The sequence below is a fragment of the Sipha flava genome, unplaced genomic scaffold (assembly GCF_003268045.1).
Source record: "Sipha flava isolate LNK unplaced genomic scaffold, YSA_version1 68_pilon_pilon, whole genome shotgun sequence".
Classification (NCBI taxonomy): Eukaryota; Metazoa; Arthropoda; class Insecta; order Hemiptera; family Aphididae; genus Sipha; species Sipha flava.
The window spans coordinates 646,199-667,782 of NW_020273608.1; the positions used below are offsets into that span (position 1 = coordinate 646,199).

The 21,584-nt window shown below is 32.4% G+C and overlaps 1 protein-coding gene across 2 annotated transcripts in view; it reads left to right on the forward strand.

Annotated features, from left to right (window-relative positions):
• The window catches only part of LOC112691936 (transcription factor AP-2-epsilon), a 165,749-nt gene that overhangs the window by 37,062 nt on the left and 107,103 nt on the right, over positions 1-21,584 (forward strand). Inside the window, exon 2 of one of the 2 annotated variants that reach the window (XM_025566401.1) lies at positions 19,103-19,170. The exons of the other annotated variant lie outside the window; for it this stretch is intronic. The gene's annotated coding sequence lies outside the window, so the exon portion shown is untranslated. The remainder of the gene's footprint in view (positions 1-19,102; positions 19,171-21,584) is intronic. 2 annotated transcript variants of the gene reach the window in all.

Below are 21,584 nucleotides of genomic sequence, written 5' to 3' on the forward strand. Positions count from 1 at the left end.
CTCGTTGACTGCCCAATAATTTTCATGTTCGGCGCTTGAGGGGTATCAAAAGTATATCTAATAAGGTTAATCCCTAAAAATGTTTTGCGTTACAAGCCTCCGTGATTAATTCATTGAACGTCAGTTTTTTATTTTTCGAATTATGTTTTTTCGAAGCGACAATTAGTATTTTATAGCATCACAATGCACTATAGGGATAATTATTATTCTACTGTTTTGATTATAACCATACATTATATTTTTGAATAAATTAGTCATCGAAAAAAAATGATTGTTGAGAGGTGTATTCTAAGAAACAAACCGGAATAAGGGCATTTGAATGTATTGGTCAGTAACTAATAAAATAATACCATTGCTGTATTTTGCAATCGCTGTACAGATTATTAGCGAATGTTAATTAATTCAAATATGTTTACTCTGTATTTAGGTTTACCAAATGAACATTTTATATGTACCATAAATAACTTATGATTTTAATCGACTGAACATTTTCACTCATCAGAATTGTTATTATTATTATTTTTTTTTAATTAATAATTTTATCGTTTGAACCGATATCTTTTTAACAGCAATTAATTACTATAATAGGTAATACTTATATTATCATAACCAAACTCAATGGGAATTAAAAACTATTGTACAGGGGTTGTTTTGTGCTCAGCCTGAATGTCCTGTCAACGATTTACAAACAATCATCCGGATTAGAACTAATGGACCGTGAAATAAATATACCATTCTATAAATGAAGGATTAGAGAGGGTGATTTTTCCACACTTTATTTTAAATGCGAACAAATAGTGAATCAAACAACTCTCTTTACATTGTGTCATTTAAATAACCATTGGGCTAATATGCGTATACCATATATAGTTGAATGTAAGTACGATAACATCAGTCCCACTTAACTTAATGAAGCATTATTAAGCTATTTTTTCGTATATATAATATATATATATATATTCGTCTAATATATGTTATAATATTAGACGAATATTCATTTAATATCAACTTAGCTATTAATATAATTAAACTTCTATGTACTGACTACCATCCTCAATACTGAACACTTTTAAGTCCCTTGTGATAAGTACACGTATAAAATGAATAAAATAGTCTCTTGCAACAACGTAACGAACGTTGTTCTTACATGGTAATTATAAAAAAATTAATTTTTATAATAAATATTCTCAAAAACATAGATTAACATATACATTTTATTTTTATCAAGAACGTATAGTAATATATTTTCGAGACCATACAAACAAATTTGTTTACCTTATTATCTAATCAGTGTTTAATTCAAAAAATATAGTAAACGTTTTGTCTTGGTAGGCTTAGTACAAATACAGGTATCAAAATGATTTTTTTTTATTTCATGTAACAAAGTGTAATGCGTAATGGAGATATTATATCAAATAAAATATAAACGGCGTGAAAGTATATTTTTTAACTTTGAACTCTTAACATGCGATGTCGACAAGGCCATCATGTGCTTGAAGTGTTGTTATTGATTTTTTTTACGGCAATAATAATAATAATAATAATAAAGGGTGACCCATCATCTGGAACGTTAATGATCTGATGGTGACAAATATTTAATATTAAATCAACTTTGCAGAGGATAGGGGTGAGTTCAATCGGAGCAGACACTCGTAACAGAAAACCAAAGACGCCGCGAATAAAACGATTATGAGGCCATCAACGGTACCGCGGCCGTTACCGATGAGGGTGCGCCGATCATGTGTGTTTTTCGCTCTCGCCCCAAAGATTTGAATTACAAATGTGAAATTGATTTTTACAAAACCAATCCGTCCATGAAATTTAAATTTTATCTGGTAATACTCACATACACGTGATATATACATATATACGTATACGAAAAGGGTAGGTCTCGACAGCTTGGCGAGGGTTGTTAGATCAAGACCGTGTGTAAATGACATGTAAACAACCGCATACGTGTACCTACGAAATGAGCCAATTAACTATGGACGAACATCAAAAGATTCTGTGTCACAGGGAATTAATGGTCGAAAGGCTTGTAGCATAAAAAAACAACATTAAAAAAAAAAAAAGTATACTTAATCGATTTTCCATTTCAAAATACACCCGGTAACAATGCCGTTGGACAGCAGATGGCCTTTTGCGTTGCAGTGATATTAGTAAGCAAATGTTTGTAGTCCTCACAGCAGGTGGCTGAACCCGTTTTATAAATATATTAATATTCTTGGTATTTTTGATAAGCGCGACGTAATTATGTTAATAATTTGAATAGACCGTTTGGTGTAGTTATGGTACGTTATAAAAGGCCAGCAGTTAGTTCTGAGTGTACAGTTTTCTCAACAACTGAGAATGTCGGAAAAGTGATGCGATTTTTCAAATATCAAAAAGACAGTTCACAATTCACAGTGGTGTTGCCTCAACAAGTGTAAACCTAATCATATCAAATACAGGAAGCACAGTTAAATCAACGGACAATTATAAATAAATTTTAAATGTACTGTTGAAACATTCTAGAAATCAAGTAATAGTTTGACGATTGCAAATTTGCTCTAGAGTTTTTGCGAGTCTATGAAATAATACTTATAATTGTACATTAACAATTTGATACTCAATGTTTTTTTTCTTTGTTGTGCAAAATCACTATTCAAACGTATTAAATGCATAGCTGCATTAATTGGCTGGTTAGTGATCTCGTAAAAAAATTTATCTTTCACTAAAAATAAAAAATAATTTTATAGTTTGTACGAACAACCGATTTCTAAATGCAAAATTACAGCAACGAAAACAAAATCGTACTTAATTAATGTACAAAATGTAAATATAAATCAACATTCTTGTTATTGGAAAGTGTTTGATTATTCTCTATTTATGCGTATATATTATGTACCATAAAAGTGGTACACACAAACAAGTCAAACATATAATTTCTTTTTCGAATATAAATGAAATATATACAATAAAATAATATTGATTAGTTGATTAGTAATCGAGAATATAATTTTGATAATTACACAACCACACAAATGCGGTATGTCTTATATGTATATGACAAGTAGGAGGTCGTGCACAGCCGTTTCCTTATTAAAATCAATAGTTCGAGTAAATTATATTCATCAACGAAGATGTGATGTGTAATATACATATATATATAGCCGTCCTTAGGATTTTCAAGACTTGGGGCAAATTAATTGAGGGGCTCTTCAATTATCACAATAAAATACGAGTATGATAAAAAGAATTCCACACCAAGTTTGCAAAATATTGGTAAATATAGTTTTTCAAAACCTCAACCAATTAAGGTTATTTAAATGAATCAACATAATGAACTACATATTTAATAATTTCTCAATAATATATTACCAGTTACCACATTTAATAAAAATTTAAATTATTTCTAGATAACTTATAAACAACCATAGAAAATAATAAATTAATGTTATTGCATAAATACTTGCAATAGCAAATTTCTACGTAAATTTTGATAAAATTATGTCATTCTTCGCACTCCGGCAATAACGAAAATAATTTACAATTATAAGTATTTAAACTTATTGTTAGGTGCTCTCAACTTTTATATATGGCGCGGAAACGTAAACCCTAACCAAGACAATACAAATAAGCTAAAAGCATTTGAACTATGGCTCTGCAGGAGAATTTTGCGAACAACAAAGACTAAGAAAATCACTAATATTGAGGTATTACGTAGAATGGAAAAGGAAAAATAATTAATTACAATAGTTAAATGCAGAAAATCCAGTAGTTAAGACATTATTATGCGGAAAAAGCACAGATATAACCTTCTACAATGCATCCTACAAGGAAAAAATAAATGGCAAAAAATCGCCTAATAGAAGAACATCGTGGCTAGTCAATCTCAGAATATGATTTGATAAAAGGCCTGTACTGCTAACAAAATGTGTAAATCAATGATAGTCGCTAACATTCGAAACAAATCACCGTTTTCAGCAAAAAAAGAAGAACATTTCATAAAGATAAATAGTGTTTATAAATAATGAATTAATATCCATAATCTGTAATGGATAACGCCGAATGTTTCTAATCAATCTGGATTGTAAGTAAGTCCCATTTAAATTTTTCTTTCCATTAATCTCCTCGTAAAAATTTCCATAAATCCTAAACCATGAATAATAATCGTCCTCAACGATAAAAGCTACTACGAATTTCGTTAACTCTGTACTAGTGCTAGTCACTTTCTTAGTAATATACTTAACTCATAACAATTGGAAAGGCTTTTGTATGGCCCAGAAGGATGGAAGGCGAAAACGGCGTATTATTGATCAAAAGATAGACATTACAACTACGAGAAAGACTATATTGAAAGCCAGGAGAATATTATAACAGGCCGCCCGTGAAAAGTCCAAGCAAGAAGTATGCAAGTCACGCACACGAGTTAGTGGAAACATATCATATTATAAGATGGCATAGAGCGATGCCATAGATAAGGATATAAACAAAAGGAGCGGCAACGAAGGACAAGAGAATGTGTGCTATGACGAAAATATCTATGAAATGACCTAAACCTAACCGGAAGAATATCATCCGGACGACTGTCATTTGAAGCAAACACAGTATCTATTATTTCATACGCGGGTTAATTAAAGCGATGTAAATAGCGTAAAAAAACTCGTAACGTTATTGTAATGGTGGAAAACGTGTAAAAAAATATTGCTCGACTATTGACAGTAGTCGAATAAGTCAAAGGAATTTCGCTCGATTCGGACTCCTATAACGAAAACAAAAAAAAATTCAAATACGGTTTCGTATATTTTAATATCATGTAAACAATTCGTTGTAGATATTAACATTATATTTTAGAATATGCAAATGTTGCGATCCGTCGATATATAATCACAATTATTTACGCCTACGTGGCGACGCAGCCACTAGATATCGCTGTAGTCGTTAGCATTCGAAAAGATAAACACAGTTTTTCAACAGTAAAAAACTAGTAATAACTATTGTTTCACAATTGTTGGAAACGTGTTTTTCGTTGAATGCGACATCCAATCACTGCATCTACGTGGGTGATACTAATTTTAATAGTAGGATACCAGAATGTATACATTATTCTAAAATCAATGATATTATGCCGGACGAGTGTTTACCGTCGTCCATAAGATCAAATAAATCACCCGTAGAAATAATATTTAAGTTGTTTGCTCGGGCATGACCGTCGGTCGCCTCGAGCGGCGGGTAAACTTCAGAGTGGACTCGTACAGTTCGCGTACACGATAATACGGTATTACACGTGTACAACCGCACAAGTAAGGAAAAACAACAATAATAATAATAACGAATTTTGAATACGGCGCAACCAGGGGTTTCTAATAAATCTCAGACAAAAGTGACGAGTTCGATACTTGTGGTACGGAAAGTGTTTACGAATATGTGTCTTCTCAGCTTATATGACACCGCTGTGCACTTTAAAACATGGACACGTTATCTAAAAATAAATACGAGATCGGTATAAGGTACTATAAACGTGTACGGAATAGTACACACGTGAAACATCTAAATTCCGAACACTTGAAATGTTGTCCACTTCATTCGGAAGGGGTGAATTTCTCGTAGGAGGACGATGAAGTACACAGTTCGTGGGTCAGTTTAGCCCATAAAATTACATTTAATGGATAATATATGTACGTGATGATAACTGGAATACCACTCACCGATCAGCGCACAGCCAAAACTACCGCACCGATTCATTGGAGATTTCGGGGGAATGTACCAATTACTACGAACAAGTGCAACGAGAAAAGATTTTCCGAAAATATCGTTAAAACCGGGTAAAAACCGTTTTATTCCGGATGTAGGCATTTTATCACTTTTTGGTTACCATGGAATTATTTAATTTTGTTTATTATGTTAATTTGAGTGATCACCGATTGAGATATATGTTACATTTAATATAATATCGATACGCCGACTCGTACGTAAAGACACACAACTTAAATCAATCTAACAGTTAGAATAAGACACGTTTCCTGTATTGGTCGAATCACACGATCATCAAGGAAGACCTGTTTATTCTCACGCGTCTTCTCTCTTTTGTCGTTTCGCCTAACCTAATCAAACATATTTATTGCTTACGTGCTGATTGATGGTGTAACGTAAAATTATTACTGTAAAATTGTTTTCTTATACGTTCTAAAATGTTAAATTAATACACATCCTATTGCGACACGAGTACATGGTTTTTTTAATACGTATTTATACTTCCCGCGGCAAAGATTTATCGTTTTTTTATATTGATTATTACAACAGAATGTACGAGGATCGTGCGCTATTTTAACCTATTTTTTTTTTTTTTTGTTATTTCTATCGAAATAGTAATTTCTCCGAAAAAAAAAAAAAAAGAATAGTAAAACAACGAGGTCGGTAAATTCAACTGGTACCGATGCTGTACAACACGTATAATATTACGAACGTATTGTGCCGGAAATGTAAATGCACTGATGTAACGCACCATGCGCGCTGTATATACTCGAAGGTTCTGTGATATCACGTCAAGTGTGCGCGATTGATTTGGTCGACCGATAGTAGCGTTCCGCGCGATCGTGAACTGCGACGGTACCTCGGCCGAAGCGCGCGCACGAACGTTACTCGCAAACCATCGGTGTACAGCGATCTGATCCGCGCGACTTGTATACAATCGGAGCCGGTCCAAGCGAAAATAGTGCACTAAGCGAAATAAAATTTTGCCACCTATAGAAAAAAAAAAAAATGTGAGCTTTTATTTGAACTCAGCCCCTCCCCCTATATTTTATGTGACATATCCACGTAAAAAACTTTAATTTTCTTATTTCATTTATAAAATTATATGTAAAAATACTTATTCTAACTCATTCTAACCGCATCGACCGTAATTTCATGCATACGTTAAGTATAAGTCCTGTCTGTGACGTATGACAGTCATTTTTATAATTGTAAAAACAAAAAATTAACGTGTTATGAATATATATATATATATATATATGCATTTAGTTACAATAATTTGTTAATCTTTATTAATATTTTATCATGATAATTTTGGTTGTTTATTTTTAGAAAAATCGTACTATCGATTATGATTTAAATAACATTTTACAATTGATTATTGTTTGACAAAAAAAATATATTGCTTTATTATAACCGTATCGGGTAAATTTTGCGCAAATGGGCTGTGGGGAAAAAATGTACCTTTTTTGTTTTGGCGTAAAGGTACACGAAACGTTTAACATTTTTTTTTTTTTGCGCGAATCGGCGACGCCCGGGCGTTTGATCACTACGAATAACGGTGGCATGTAAGCATAAAACTGCGCTACGATATATGTCCGATAGGATGTCTTTTGATTCATAGGCGTGAGCAGACCTCTTTTTCAGGGTATACAAAAGGCTGCCACTGCCTATCCCCCTCCCCTAAAACTGAAAGTTAATTTAAGCATTCGAAATTCTGGTCTTAATAACTATTTAATTTAAAATTTTAATTTTTTTCCCCGAAAAAGTGACTGAATAGCCATTTCTTAATCGTTATAATTGTCTTCATAATTAAAATTTAAAATAAATTGCGAGAAAAAAAATTAAAAACATAAAACTTGAAATGGTTTGAGTAATACATTTAAATAGAGTAAATAAATAAAAACGTAATTATATACTTAAATGAAAAACAAAATAAATTTGATAAATAATCAAAATTAATCCTAAAACGATTCTGCGTACAGTTGAGTAATTAAATCACCAATAATGTTTTTGGGATTTTAATTTATAGCCATTTATTTTTCTGTAGTTGATAGCTATTTAATCTCGCTTGAATTATTGTACATCTTAATTTCATTAACACATTAAATCGTTATTATAGCTTATGATTTGTGTTTCAGAAATAAATTAAACTGTCTGGGACTGAATATAAAAATATAATGAAAATCATAATGTAATACAAAATCACATAATATACATAAATATACATAATATACATGACCAAATATGTCATAGTTTTTATTAATTTTGTGTAATTTTAGAAAGAAGGCTCTACGTTTAGGGCATGCAGTTGCATACCCTGCGTACCCTCTGCGCACGCCTACGCTTTGAAAATTGGAAAAGAAAAGTTTTCAAATTTTTTCCGTCGTCACAACACGCGCGTACGCGTGAAAAAAAAAAATTAACTACAAATAACTCCGGAGCAACGTTAAGGTTGACCGACCGTTCGAGTCACCTGGATTTATTGGTCAACGGCGTTTCCGGGGTGGCGGATGCGTTAATGAAAAAAAATTCGAGCGCGTACCCGTTACATACAGGTTATAAATAAAACGAAATACGTATAAATGTATAAATTTATATTTTTCCTGAAACGTCCACGGATGGACAAATAACGGGACGGTCATCGACGAGTGGGCAGATACGGACGACGTATACGTGTAATGTGTCGCGCGACGACCGTGCCACGTGAGCGTGAGAGAATGTTTGCGCGCGCACGCGAGGCGGGTCGCGTTATATCGAACTTTCGCGCGCGTACGGCGATAACGGCGCGGAGGGGACGCGCGCCACGAGCTTCTCGCCGATCAATGCGCTCCAGGCGCAAACTCCCCCCCCCGCCGCCAGTCTAAAACCATCCCCGCCATTCGGGCAACGTGCCGGGTCGTTCGTCAGCCCCTTGGCAACCGCACGACGCCGCGCGCGCACGGCCTTTTCCATCACACCTCTTCGCCGCCCGCCGTCGACGGTTCGGCGTTTCTCGTACGGTTCTTACTCCCGTACGCGCGCGCGCGTGTGTGTGTGTGTGTGTTTACGAGCCCCCGCGCGAAAGGGGAGGTACGAGCGCGATCGACGGACCGTGTAATAAAATCTGCCGCCGCCGCAATGAACTTGGGGGAGAAGTGAAAAAAGTCGCAGGCCGATTTTATTAAAACGAACTTACTTCTGGCGGGCGTGCGGTTTTCAGTTCTCACTCCGCGCTTTTTGCGTCTTCGGTGATTTTCTCGCCTCTCCCACGTGCTTTTTTTATTGCTCTGCGTATCTGCACTCAATCTCATTACCCATGTCTCCGTCCCACTCACTCGCTAGCCACATATGCCATTCAAAACCTTATGCAAACATCTGTAGTCTTTCCCGTAAACATGATCGTACTGGGACGTTGTTCTTGTTAAACAACAGTTCGTTTTATTCCGCAAAACGAGTTATTTAATCATCATTTCGATAAAAACTATAGGTTTCGCAGCAAGTTTATGTTTTAAAAGTATACTGAGTACAATCCATGATACGAGCAACGGCCAACTTCGTACAGTTGTTTTTAAAGCCATAACAAGTAATAACAGTGTTATGTTTTCGGCCAAAGACGGTTAAATCCAATGATTAAAAATACAGATACGATGGCCCAACACGTAATATCATAAACACATTAGTTGATAATAAAGAATCGCGTTGAAATGTATAGGTACACATTTCGTTAAATATTTTAATTTCTCGCATTGTCCGTAGTCTTTTATACCATGCGCTATCTATACTGATTTTCTACTATTTATCTATTCGTATAAAAAAATACAAACTTTTAGATTAGGATCCAAATCATAATAGTTCTGAGTATTAAATCAACACATTCTTTCGGTAGTATTTATTTTGCTTCAATACAATCAACAATTATCTATCTATTATTAATCGGTGATCAGCTGTGTAGTTAGAATCTATTGACCGACCGTTGGGTAAACTGCCAGTAAAATATTTCATTCGATATTCCAAAAGTATAAAATTTTCTAGTATACAACCATGTATACTGGCTTGATGTATAATTTGAAGTTCAAAATGAAAACCCTTACGTTTGAAAAACAAAATGATCATATTAGTTTATCATGCATAATATTGCTAAGATAATATACATAGTAACTGTAAATGATCAGCGAATACATAAACTATTAATGTTTATCCTTTAAATCGAACCCGATTAGTTTAAAAATGTTTAATCGGCACTGAACTAAATAAATCTTTTTCTATTTACATCACATTATAAATAATAAGCCTATATAAATATGTGAATTTATATTGGCTTATTACATTATTTATTGTTTATTTTTATAATTTAAGTTATTTTATTTTATTAAAGCTCAATATTAAGTATGAATAAACTAAAGAACTCGAAAGTTAGAATGTGTTCAGAATGTGATTTTCCTTCTATCTTTCTTTATCTCTTTCTCTCTCTCTCTCTCTCTCTCTCTCTCTCTCTCTCTCTCTCTCCCTCTCTCCCTCTCTTTTTCTCTCTATATGTATTATTTCGCACTTTGAACACAATATATATTTCATTGGTATTCATCGCCAAATCATATTTTTATTCTATAAGAATATTTAAGCCGAAAAGAAATAGTTTTGAATCAAATTATTGAAAATCTCAAAAGAACTATGTATAGAGTATAACATCTGTTGTGTGTATTTCAAATTAAACTCTACGAGTAGTAAACGAAAAATTCGATTTAATTTAACAATAAAATATCAGTATTTACCAGTAATATTATATTTATTTTAGGAAAATAATATGCTGAATGGTAATTTCATTGACCTAATATAATGATTTGAAATATTTATTGAACACGAAACGTGAACAATTTCTGCACAGTAAAAATGCTATTAATAGCCATACATCACGTGCACCCCGCTTATTAATCACACTTACCTCGTATCTTTGGTACGAAAATTCCATATTCGGAATAAAAACGTCATTAACTATTCATAAGATATGCGCAACAATTACAAAGTTACATAGTATAAAAACACGTCATGAACACTTGTAGATTATATGACGATGATAATCGTTGTTTTATTTTTGAAAAATTGTACGTGATCTCTACGCCGTATAATTGATCTTGTGCGAACACACGAAAACATGTACAACAGTGAATTATATTTATTTCGTATAATATATTAAAATAAGAATAAAATAAAAAAAAAACAAAAAAAATCGTTTAATCATAATTATAATGGCCCGAGCTTTATAGGTCCGTGTTAATGCTGAGACAATGGGTGAGATGGGATGTGGAGATTTTCCGTGTCATAGGTATGCGGTTAATGAATGAAATAATTATACAGTACGGTTTACAGTGTAACGAGCACGTCGAGTCTTATAGGTTCCTTCATGAGCATTTTTTTTTCCTCTCCGCGCATCCCTCTGTACCACTCGCTGCAGCCGCCGTCGCGTCGTTCGGTTATAATATCGTAAGTAAAATCTCCGGACTTAGCGCAGCATACGCACTGTATTATTAATGTTCTCTTGTAGATGCACGCACTGAAATTATATATATGTATACGCACGTCTGAGTTTAAACGTCCTAGTACAAAATAATCGATAAAAAAAAACGTAAGGCAACATGAAACATTGTCCTAGATGCTTGTCGCGATCCGACTGAACGTGCGCACCTTCGTGGTGTAAGTCAAGTGAAATATCGATGGGTGGACCAAGTACCGTATACGTACGAGTTGTGTACAAACAAAAACTCGCGTCAACAACGATTGCATTGGCATCGAATTGAAATACTCGGGATCGAGGAACAGTCCTAACCTTTCGACCAAACGATTTTCGAATCTCGTTCTATATTTTCTTACTTTTGTTTTCAGAAATACCTCAACAATTATTTGTATGATTCACACTGTTAAAATGATATTAATAACGCAAAAATATTTAAGTACAGAAATTACAACCCGTACTGTTGGTCAAAATCAATATAAATATACTCAATACCCCTCAGATAAGGTGGTTAGTCCCCCGTCTTCAACAAAAAAGGATTTAAATTTAAAATTGTATTTGTCTTTACGTTTTACTAGAACGTTGCCATTTTTAGTATTGATCGCCAGTCTAAACATACCCGTTTTTAAATGGTTTAAAAAAATCCAGAATCGATGTTAGAACAGCGTATATGAAATAGTGATGACACTGATTTTTTAAATAAAACTTACCCTACCTGAGATTTTAGGATCCGGTGCCGCTGCTGTTGGGTAATCATACTCACTTGGTTCTGAACCGAGCACTAAAGCTGAACCTCTTTGTCTCGCCTTAAATTATTTACATACATATCGTGCATATTATCCCTATGTAATACAGTTATAGACTATATTTAACTTTTTACGCGTTTCGAAAACTATATTCTTTGTTAACCAATTTCCTGTTTTCGTTCGTCGTTCCGCCGATTCGTTTTCGATCCCTGCAATGTTCACTCGACGGTTCAGCCATACCTGCAGTCACCCGGTAAGCTGTCTGTCCGTGGAACAGCCGACCGTCCTGGAGATGGTATAGTCGGTCGGGCGCAACAACTTGTCGTACAATATATATATATATATATATATATATATGTACGTCCGGTAAATACCATACCTGGTATCTTATCATTGATACGGCATTCGTTTGCCTGGGTAAAGTTTGGCGAAACGCCCGGGAAACCAGTTGTTCGCTACGACGGCAATGACGACTATATTATTATTATTACTGTTATGGTCGTGCGGGCCGGATACGCGCTACTCCCACTCCGGGACGTTAAACGCCGTGCCGTCGCCACTGCCACCGACGTCACCGGCCACCGACCAATACGCGGGCGTGACCGCAACCACTACTTGTTTAATACGAGTCTTAGAATCTGTACGAGTGTAAGAGTGGTGTGTATGGTAGTCCGTGTAAACGTAAATATGTGTGTGTGTGTATGCATATTATTAAACAGCATGGCTGCGGCCACAGATCCGGTTGTCAACTGGAACATCGATCTCTGAGATCCTCCCGCTCACGTACGCCCCCGCTGATCCTAATTGGACGATCGTTGTTTTACATTTTAATTCGCTTCCAAACTTTCCCCTCTCTTTCTCTCCAACAATCATATCACCCTTACATCGACATTACTGCCCTTCGTCACACTTTTCTTAACCCCACCACGTCATCGTGTAATTTACAAAACGTCTAATACTACTATAAACATGTAGCGGACCTATCTTTAAAACATCAAAAGAAAACCTATGATTTTGAAGATTTTGATAGTGCAGTAAGGACAGCTAACAAAGGAAATGTGCACTTAAAAAAAAAATGAGTTATTCTGATTTTTTTCAATGGAAAGATTATAAGGCACAATAGAAACTATTAAAATCTACCAATAGAGTTTTGTTGAGAGACATTGTGCAAATAAAAGCTGAACTTGGAAAATATGTGTTATTTACTAAAAATCAGTTTAACGATAAAACATACACAACATTGGATTTTGTCCAAAAAAAAGTATATGAATAAAAAAAGAGTGCCTCTGCCATCTCCACATACAAAGAATTGTGGTATACTATAAGAAAAACGTGACGATATACTTTCGAATTTGAAGCAAATTATACCAAGTAATAGAAAACAATTTTGGGAATATATAACGATATGTAATTAATTAAATTTAAATATATAAATAAATATTAACTATAATTTTAAGGTAAAGGCATTGAAATAATTTTAATAATTTTCTTATTGACGTGTTTTAACTAAATATATTAATAATTATAACAAAAAAATATATAGATAATAATGGCGTTATTTCTTTAACCGTTAGTGATCAATACATTTTGGTACGCTACGTAAAAATGCCATAATCAAAATTGCGGCATTTTCGCCTAGTAAACAATTCTAAATAATTAATAGCGTGCTTAGTATAAATATTAAAACAACGATATATTGATGAAATAAAAATTGAAAATAAAATTAGATAGTTCAATTACATTTATCAGATATATTTTCATAAGAAACTATGGATTTTACTTTGAAAAATATTATATTTATTTATTTAGAACTAGGGCTTGAAATCGAAATAAAAAATTTCGTTTTTAATTTCAATTTTTATTATTGATATTAGTTCGATTTTGGTTTCAAATATTGATATTTATTTTTTGCAATTTCTTTTTTGATTTCGAATATCGATATTAATTTTTTTCAATTTCGGTTTCAGAAATCGGTATTAATTTTTTTTTGATTTCGGGTTAACAAACATAATGTTATCCATGAATTATAATAATTTCTCTAATTTTTGTTCATCATTAAGATAATAGTGTTGTAGGCTGTAGTGGCAAGCTACTGGTGTACCTACCATGTAGATAGTATAGATTTAAATCCATTTTTATTATTACCTATGTTATAAAACCTTTCGTACAAACTACAATTATTATTAAAGTGTCTCAAAAATGAAAAAAACATATTATGAAACTGAAGCTAAAATTAAGTAAAAGGGATATATCTATGTGAAATGATTAAAATGTAAAATAAAGTTTTTTATTCATAGACTCAGATATAATTTAACTAATTATGAGAACAATGATTTAAATTATAAGTGGGATAAATATGACGATGCCTTGCAAAACTGCAAATGTATAAAATAAAATTATCTTAGGTTATTTGATTGTATATTATTGGTCAAAAGTATAACTCACGGGTGACAGCTAATGGAGTAATATAAATTAATATCTTATCCATAATAATACACTACAAAATGTTTATATATAGTATATAATACGGAATAAATCGTGTGCATAAAAACAACGATCGCTCATCGAACGCTGATTCCTTATCGTAAATATTCAAAGAAAACAAAATAGGTACTAGTTATTTGTTTATTATTATGTATAATCAATATTATTACCAAATATGACAATGTCGATGAATTGACAATATAAATGACCTATTGGATGTTGAATTTTAAATTAATTTGATTTAAAATCGTTTTAATTATAAAAATGATTTTGATTTTGATATAAAATATCGATTTTAACTTTTTTCAATTTCAATATAAATTTTGAAAATCATTACCAATCATTAACGATTTTGGTATTGATTTTGATTTTTAAAAGATTTTTAACGATTTCTATCGATATTTGAAATCGATTTTGATAGTGTAGGTAAACAAGCAGAAAATGTAGACTAAACAACGGCCTACCCCAAGGATCAGTTCTTGCTCCGATCCTCTTCAACCTATACACTAACGACCTGCTTAACACTATCTCCGAAAAGTTCATTTACGCTGACAACATATGCGTGGTATGTAATGAAAAACATCTCAATGATTGCGAAACAACACTCGATAAAGATTAAAAAACACTAGAAGCCTACATCAAACAATCGAGACTTCGACCGAATCCAGACAAAACTGAGTACTCTCTTTTTCACCTCAACAATAAATCAGCTTACCAAAGCCTAAACATTAACTTCTGCGGAAACAGCGTGCAACATAATCCCTTTCCTAAATATTTCGGAGTTAGTCTAGATAGAACTCTAACATATAAGACACACTTAACTAATATAGCAGCGAAAATCGGCTCCCGCAACAACATTATACAAAAGCTTACGGGTACAGAATGTGGTGCCGATTTTAACTCACTTAGAACCTCTGCCGTAAGTCTAGTGTACTCAAGCGCCGAATACTGCTCACCAGTATGGCTGAATAGCGCACACACAATAATACTGATGTTCAACTCAATTGCTGCATGCGAATAGTAACTGACACAGTAAAGTCCACTACCCTCCAATGGCTTCCAGTTCCAAGCAACATAGCTTCTCCACACCTGCGACGTAGAAATGCGCTGTTAAAAGAATGGACAAGATACAACTCCAATCTGAGTCTATGCCTATACACAATTTCGCGAATTCTTTTCAGAAGCCACCAAAAGACTTAAATCACGTAATCCAACATGGAAATCCGCTATCGTACTTCACAACACGAACTTCAATGTGAACGAAACATGGAAAAACGAATGGGCAGCTTCAAAACTGGACGTACAAAAATATCTAAAAACACCTGCTGACAAGCCTCCTGGACACAGTCTTCCCAGGAAAGAATAGACTACCCTAAATCGCATCTGCACAGGACATGGTAGATGTGGTTACCTAATGCATAAATGGAACGCAGTGCCAACACCAAACTGCGAATGCGGTAACCCATACCAGACCATATCGCATATACTAACCGAATGTCCCATTAGGAAATTTAACGGTGAACCCGAAGATATGTTCAACGTTTCCCCAGAAGCTATTGAATGGATTCAAAATCTTGATATTAAATTATAGGCGTTTGACAAAATATATAGTCATATTACACTGTTAATATTGTTATTGTAACGCATATTCTTATTGTTACACTTATTGTCTTGCTGATATAGTCATTATTAATGTTCAATTATATTAATTGTTATAATTATCATAAATATTAATACCCGTTTTTCTGTTTCTTGCCATACGAATAAATAAATAAATCGATTTTGAAATTGATTTCAAGCCCTGTTTAAAACTACCAAAAACTACTATACAAAAAATGTCATTTTTCTCAAGATAGCATGGAGGGAAATTACGGCATTCTTGCTTAGTATATATATATATATATATATATATATATATATAAATATGTATGTATGTGTATGCATCAGTATAAACAGTGTAAACTACAATGGAATGAAACCTATACGTTCTAGGATAAGGATTTATAAAAAAAATTCTTCATAAAGAAACACCATAATTTTTTTCATTTTTTCTTTTTTTTTTTTTCACTCGTATTCACCTCACATCAAATTAATGCACCTGTGCACCTACGTATTATGTAAACTATAAAAGTAATAGTTGATAATGTACTGATGTAAAAATGTAAGTAGTAAAACAAGCCAAATATTCACTGCAAATTTCTGTACGAAAAAAAAATAATTTACATACATTATAATATATATATATATAAACTGTTATTCATACTGTTGAATCCTTTTTGTATAGTATCGTATTAGTATATTATACTATTATCAAATTATTTTATTTCTATTTTTACATTATATTTACTTAATTTAGTTGTCATGTTAAAATAATATTTCGCTATTACCACAAAATGTCATGGTTACTAAAAAAAATTCGCTCTGTGTTTGTAAACAGATATTTTTCAGTTATTGTATTTATTTATCAGTAACCTAGACGTTATTACTTTTTTAATTATTTTCTCATATAAATCATATAAAATAAATCAGAGATTTAAAATAACTTATAAATAAGTAATTTCTATTTTGTTGTTAACATTAAATCAAAACATTCAAAATGTAGGTATATTAAAAAATAAGGAGTCGAACACGGACAATATTTTATCTATTATCAGTGACTTACAGATACTACTTTTCTTACAAAAAAAAAAAAAAATACTCTTGGTCGTTGACTATAAAGTAAAAGAAAAAAAATGTAACTTATTTTTCCGTACCCTATATTTGTAAAAAGGTTACTAGTAACAGTAGTAAAGTAACAGATCATTGTAAGGAATTTTTCCTACCTACTACATTTTAACTTAGAAATAATGACATCCCACAGTTGAATAATACATGGTTAGTAATTATTTTAAAAATGTAGTTGATATTTTAATTTAAGTAAAAATAGCAATTGTAATTCTACAATATGCATAAACATTTTCACAGTTGATTAAAATAAAATTTATTTTTCGAAACCCATAATATACTCATGACATAGCATATTAATATTATTACTGAAATTAACTTGGGCATCAATAAACCCTATTGATTTGTAATTTTTTAGATTTTTATTAATGATGTTAGGTATTAGGTACACCCATTCTTCATATTGTCGCATAGTTAAACAATAAATATAAATATTATAACTAGTGAATATTAAAATTAACAATATAGACATATGAATCGTTGATTTCTGTACAACTAATCAAATATGTGTTTTTGTAAAATATAAGATGTCTAATTCAAATAATTTATAAACGTTATAAGTTATTATAATATATTTGTTAGTATAATTTTTAACGATTTTATCTAATACTCCATGTATTGTATTTATACCCAACCGTTAAATACTCATAATAAAAGATTAATTTTTGTATGGACTTGAAATTGTTCCACCTGACACACACTTAATCCATTTACTTAAAAAAGTTTTATTAGAATTTCGAGATGAATAATAAATATGTAGGTAATCTCTACTTACACATCAGTAGAAATTATAATATTATGGAATAGTATGTATAAAGCATACGGATATATCATACAAGAAAAAGTGAGTATTATATAAAAACGTATTTCTGAGGCTTATATATTATAATAACCATCAGATAACTCTATATGCTTGAAAATAATTTATACGACAAAAAAATTTGAAAAGTACAATTGAACTGATTAGCTAGAACAACATAATACGAAAACACATGTTTTGTATAAATTCAAAAGAAGGTCCAAAGCCACTTTGCGTGAAGCTTAGAAGTTAAAACATACTTAATAATCGTTACTATGTTACTATGTTGCTATCATGACTATGTTACGGGATTTCACGAATATTACACGATGAATTCATAACGTTGAGCTGAATGAAAATATCTTAAAAAACAACAGTTGTGCACACGCTGCTACCTAACACTCACCGGTTTGATCCCGCAGGCTAAACTACCCGAGTTAATGCGAATTCGTCGTTTTCCATTCGAACAATATGATTGTAGTCGTGGTGACTGCCGGTTTGAAACATTTCTCCGTCGTTGCAGATGTCGTACGTTCTCATGCTCGCGGGGCCCGTCACATCCATATGAAACGGGACAACAAGGAAAGCTTGAACTGTCATTTTCCTAAAAAAAAAAAAAATAAATAAATAAATAAATAAATAACGCATTAAATAATGCTTTTTCCATTACATACAATATGTTAATACTTTGTATAAAATCACTTATTATCAAGCGAGGTATTTCTAAGCACCAAGTTGAACGTTTCTTTTTTTTAATTTAATTTCGATCAACACAATGTACAATGTGCAGTATACCATAAAATAAAAATGTTGAGATCGCTTCTCAAATAATCTTTCACGGTTGTTTTCCGAACCACAACACTATTACACTTTAGAAACGCTCAGTCGCGATGCTGACGAATTCGAAATTAAAATTCATATTAGTTATAATTTCTGTACCTGTGATTAAATGTTCACATAAAATACATAATATACCTATGTGTACATTCGATTGACACATTCGTAATCACGTCGTCGTTTTTCGTTAAATTTAAATTAATTTTATAGACCATCATGTTACACGTAAGATTATGAAGTAACTTGTTACAAATTAAACAACATTTGAGCGGTTTTATTTATTTTTAGGCGTGAAAATTATTCGACCGCAGTTAACCGTTCTACGTTCGTAGCACAATACCACACAAAAATGTTCGGTGAGTTTGTATACCAATTTTATTATGCACAATTTAAGACGATAATTTTAAAAAAATAATAATATTATATAGGGCAGGGTTGGTGAACCGTTTGTATCCACATGATAAAAATATTTTAAATTTTTTATCCAAGTAGTCACGTCGAAAAACTTAAAAATACTCACAACTAAGTCGGCTATTTATTATTATTTGTTATCTATTTGAACGAATACATTATTTGAGATATTATAAAATATATCTCAAATAATCAATTATTATTTATTTTTTCATTTTGAATAGAATGAAATATTATTGTGAATTGTATTAAATTGGCGTGTCAATGAAATCGCGAGCGCGCTCTTGTCACTCTATCGTAGGTTCGCCATCCCTAATGTAGGACATACATTTTTATTTTATTTTATTTTATTTTTAGCATTGTAATGTGTATAAAATATATTTAAAAGTATTATTATTATACATTTTTTTATTTTTTATTTTTTTTTTTGTGTATTTCGTTATTACCAGGGCTCATAACTTGCAGCATTTACATTTTTTTTTTTAGTGATCCTATATATCCCTATGTGAGCAATAAATTGGTTTCAGATAATTGAGAAGCTAAATACGAAATTTTATGTTGCATATTTTTGCATATTTCAAAGTATAAAAACTATTTTGCTTACTTATTTTTACATATAATATTTAGAAATTTTTTATTTGCTATTTTGTTTTTTTAAGTTTATTTCAGTCCCGTAGTATTTAAAACATTTTTTTTTAATAATAAAAGTAATTATAGTAGTATCAATTATTTATATTTATAATTAATTCTTCTTCTTTTTGTTGAAATTATATATTTATTTGTATCATATAGCGACGCGATCAGTACTTTAGTAATAAGGGTTAGAAATTGTTATTTTACATTTTTTTTTTTTACGTATATTTTTGAATTTTTAGTGCATACTTAAGGACTTATATGAATATTATTAAGATCATATTATAGCACTAATAACTACCATTTTTAGAGCTATAAGTTATGAGCCCTGGTTATTACTACACTAAACTATCGGTATCCACAAAGCTGCAGCAGTCGAAGTCAATATAGGAGACAGGTGAATTCCAGAAGGCGTGTCATCTTTATCCGTATAGGAAATATTGTACGTACAGGAATAATATTCTGTTGCGGAGGACGTACGGAGTTGAAGTATATACGTGTATATAAACACGTGGACCCGTCTATTAATTATTGTTTATTCATAATCAAACAAAGCCGCTTATTTCGACTCTTGTATTACACACACCCATATATATATATATATATATATAAAATAATATTGTATACTTGTACGTGTAGATAAAGATTACAGGCGGGCATTTGGGCCGCGCAAATGATACGTTTGCCGATCGCGCGGAGACAGTTAGATCGTATAAATATACACCGGGGGTGGAACCGACCCTTACAGACGGACAACGACGACGACGACGACTATGATGATGATGATGATGATGATGATGATAGTCTTAAGTAAATGGCGTCAATTTTTTTGGTCCCCGACCAGCTATACGCGTACACATATCGAGTGTACCGTACACCCAACATTAGTGCGTTTCGTATAACGCCCATAAAGATATAAAATAAAAACATTGCTCTATAACCCCAACGTGCTTATGTCGTTATATGACTTTATACCTGTAATTACTGATACACACACACACACACACACACACACACACACACACACACATACACACACACACACACACACACAAACACACACACACACATACACTTGTACACACGCACACACATAAACGTACGGTACACACCCGCACACGAGCACACGTTGAACCCTGAAGCCGTGGGAAACGGGTAATGTACCACTAAATCTTCTGACACTCTTGTATAGATGCGCGTATTTATAGTCGCGTACGTATATACCTATACATGTATAGCGCGTGTTCGAGAAAATATCGTGCAAACCACAATGATCCATAATTCTTAAACGGTAACATGTTATTTACCTTTTTGATTTTTTTTTTTTTTTTTTTTCACTTTTTCGTTATTTATCGAAATTCCAACATATACGTATCGTGCGCGTTGCGGCTCGCACCGTTTGATGCAAAAATATCCAATGGATTCAATGCGGTATCTCCAATTACGGATTGAACATAAAAAATCGTTTTCCGACCGTTTATCGACGATACATTGATAATAACTAATAACATATATACGTATTGCGTACGGCCGTAGATCAATCGCGTGTTTGTACCTTTTACACGTAGTTCTTTTCCAACATCGTTTAAACAAATTACCCTTTTCAAATGTAATCTGTATAACACATAATTTCACATAATTTATACGAGTACAATACAATTATTTGTGTATCCCTTCGATATATAGTATATTGCGTTTTTATATTTTCAGAAATACACGTACAGCT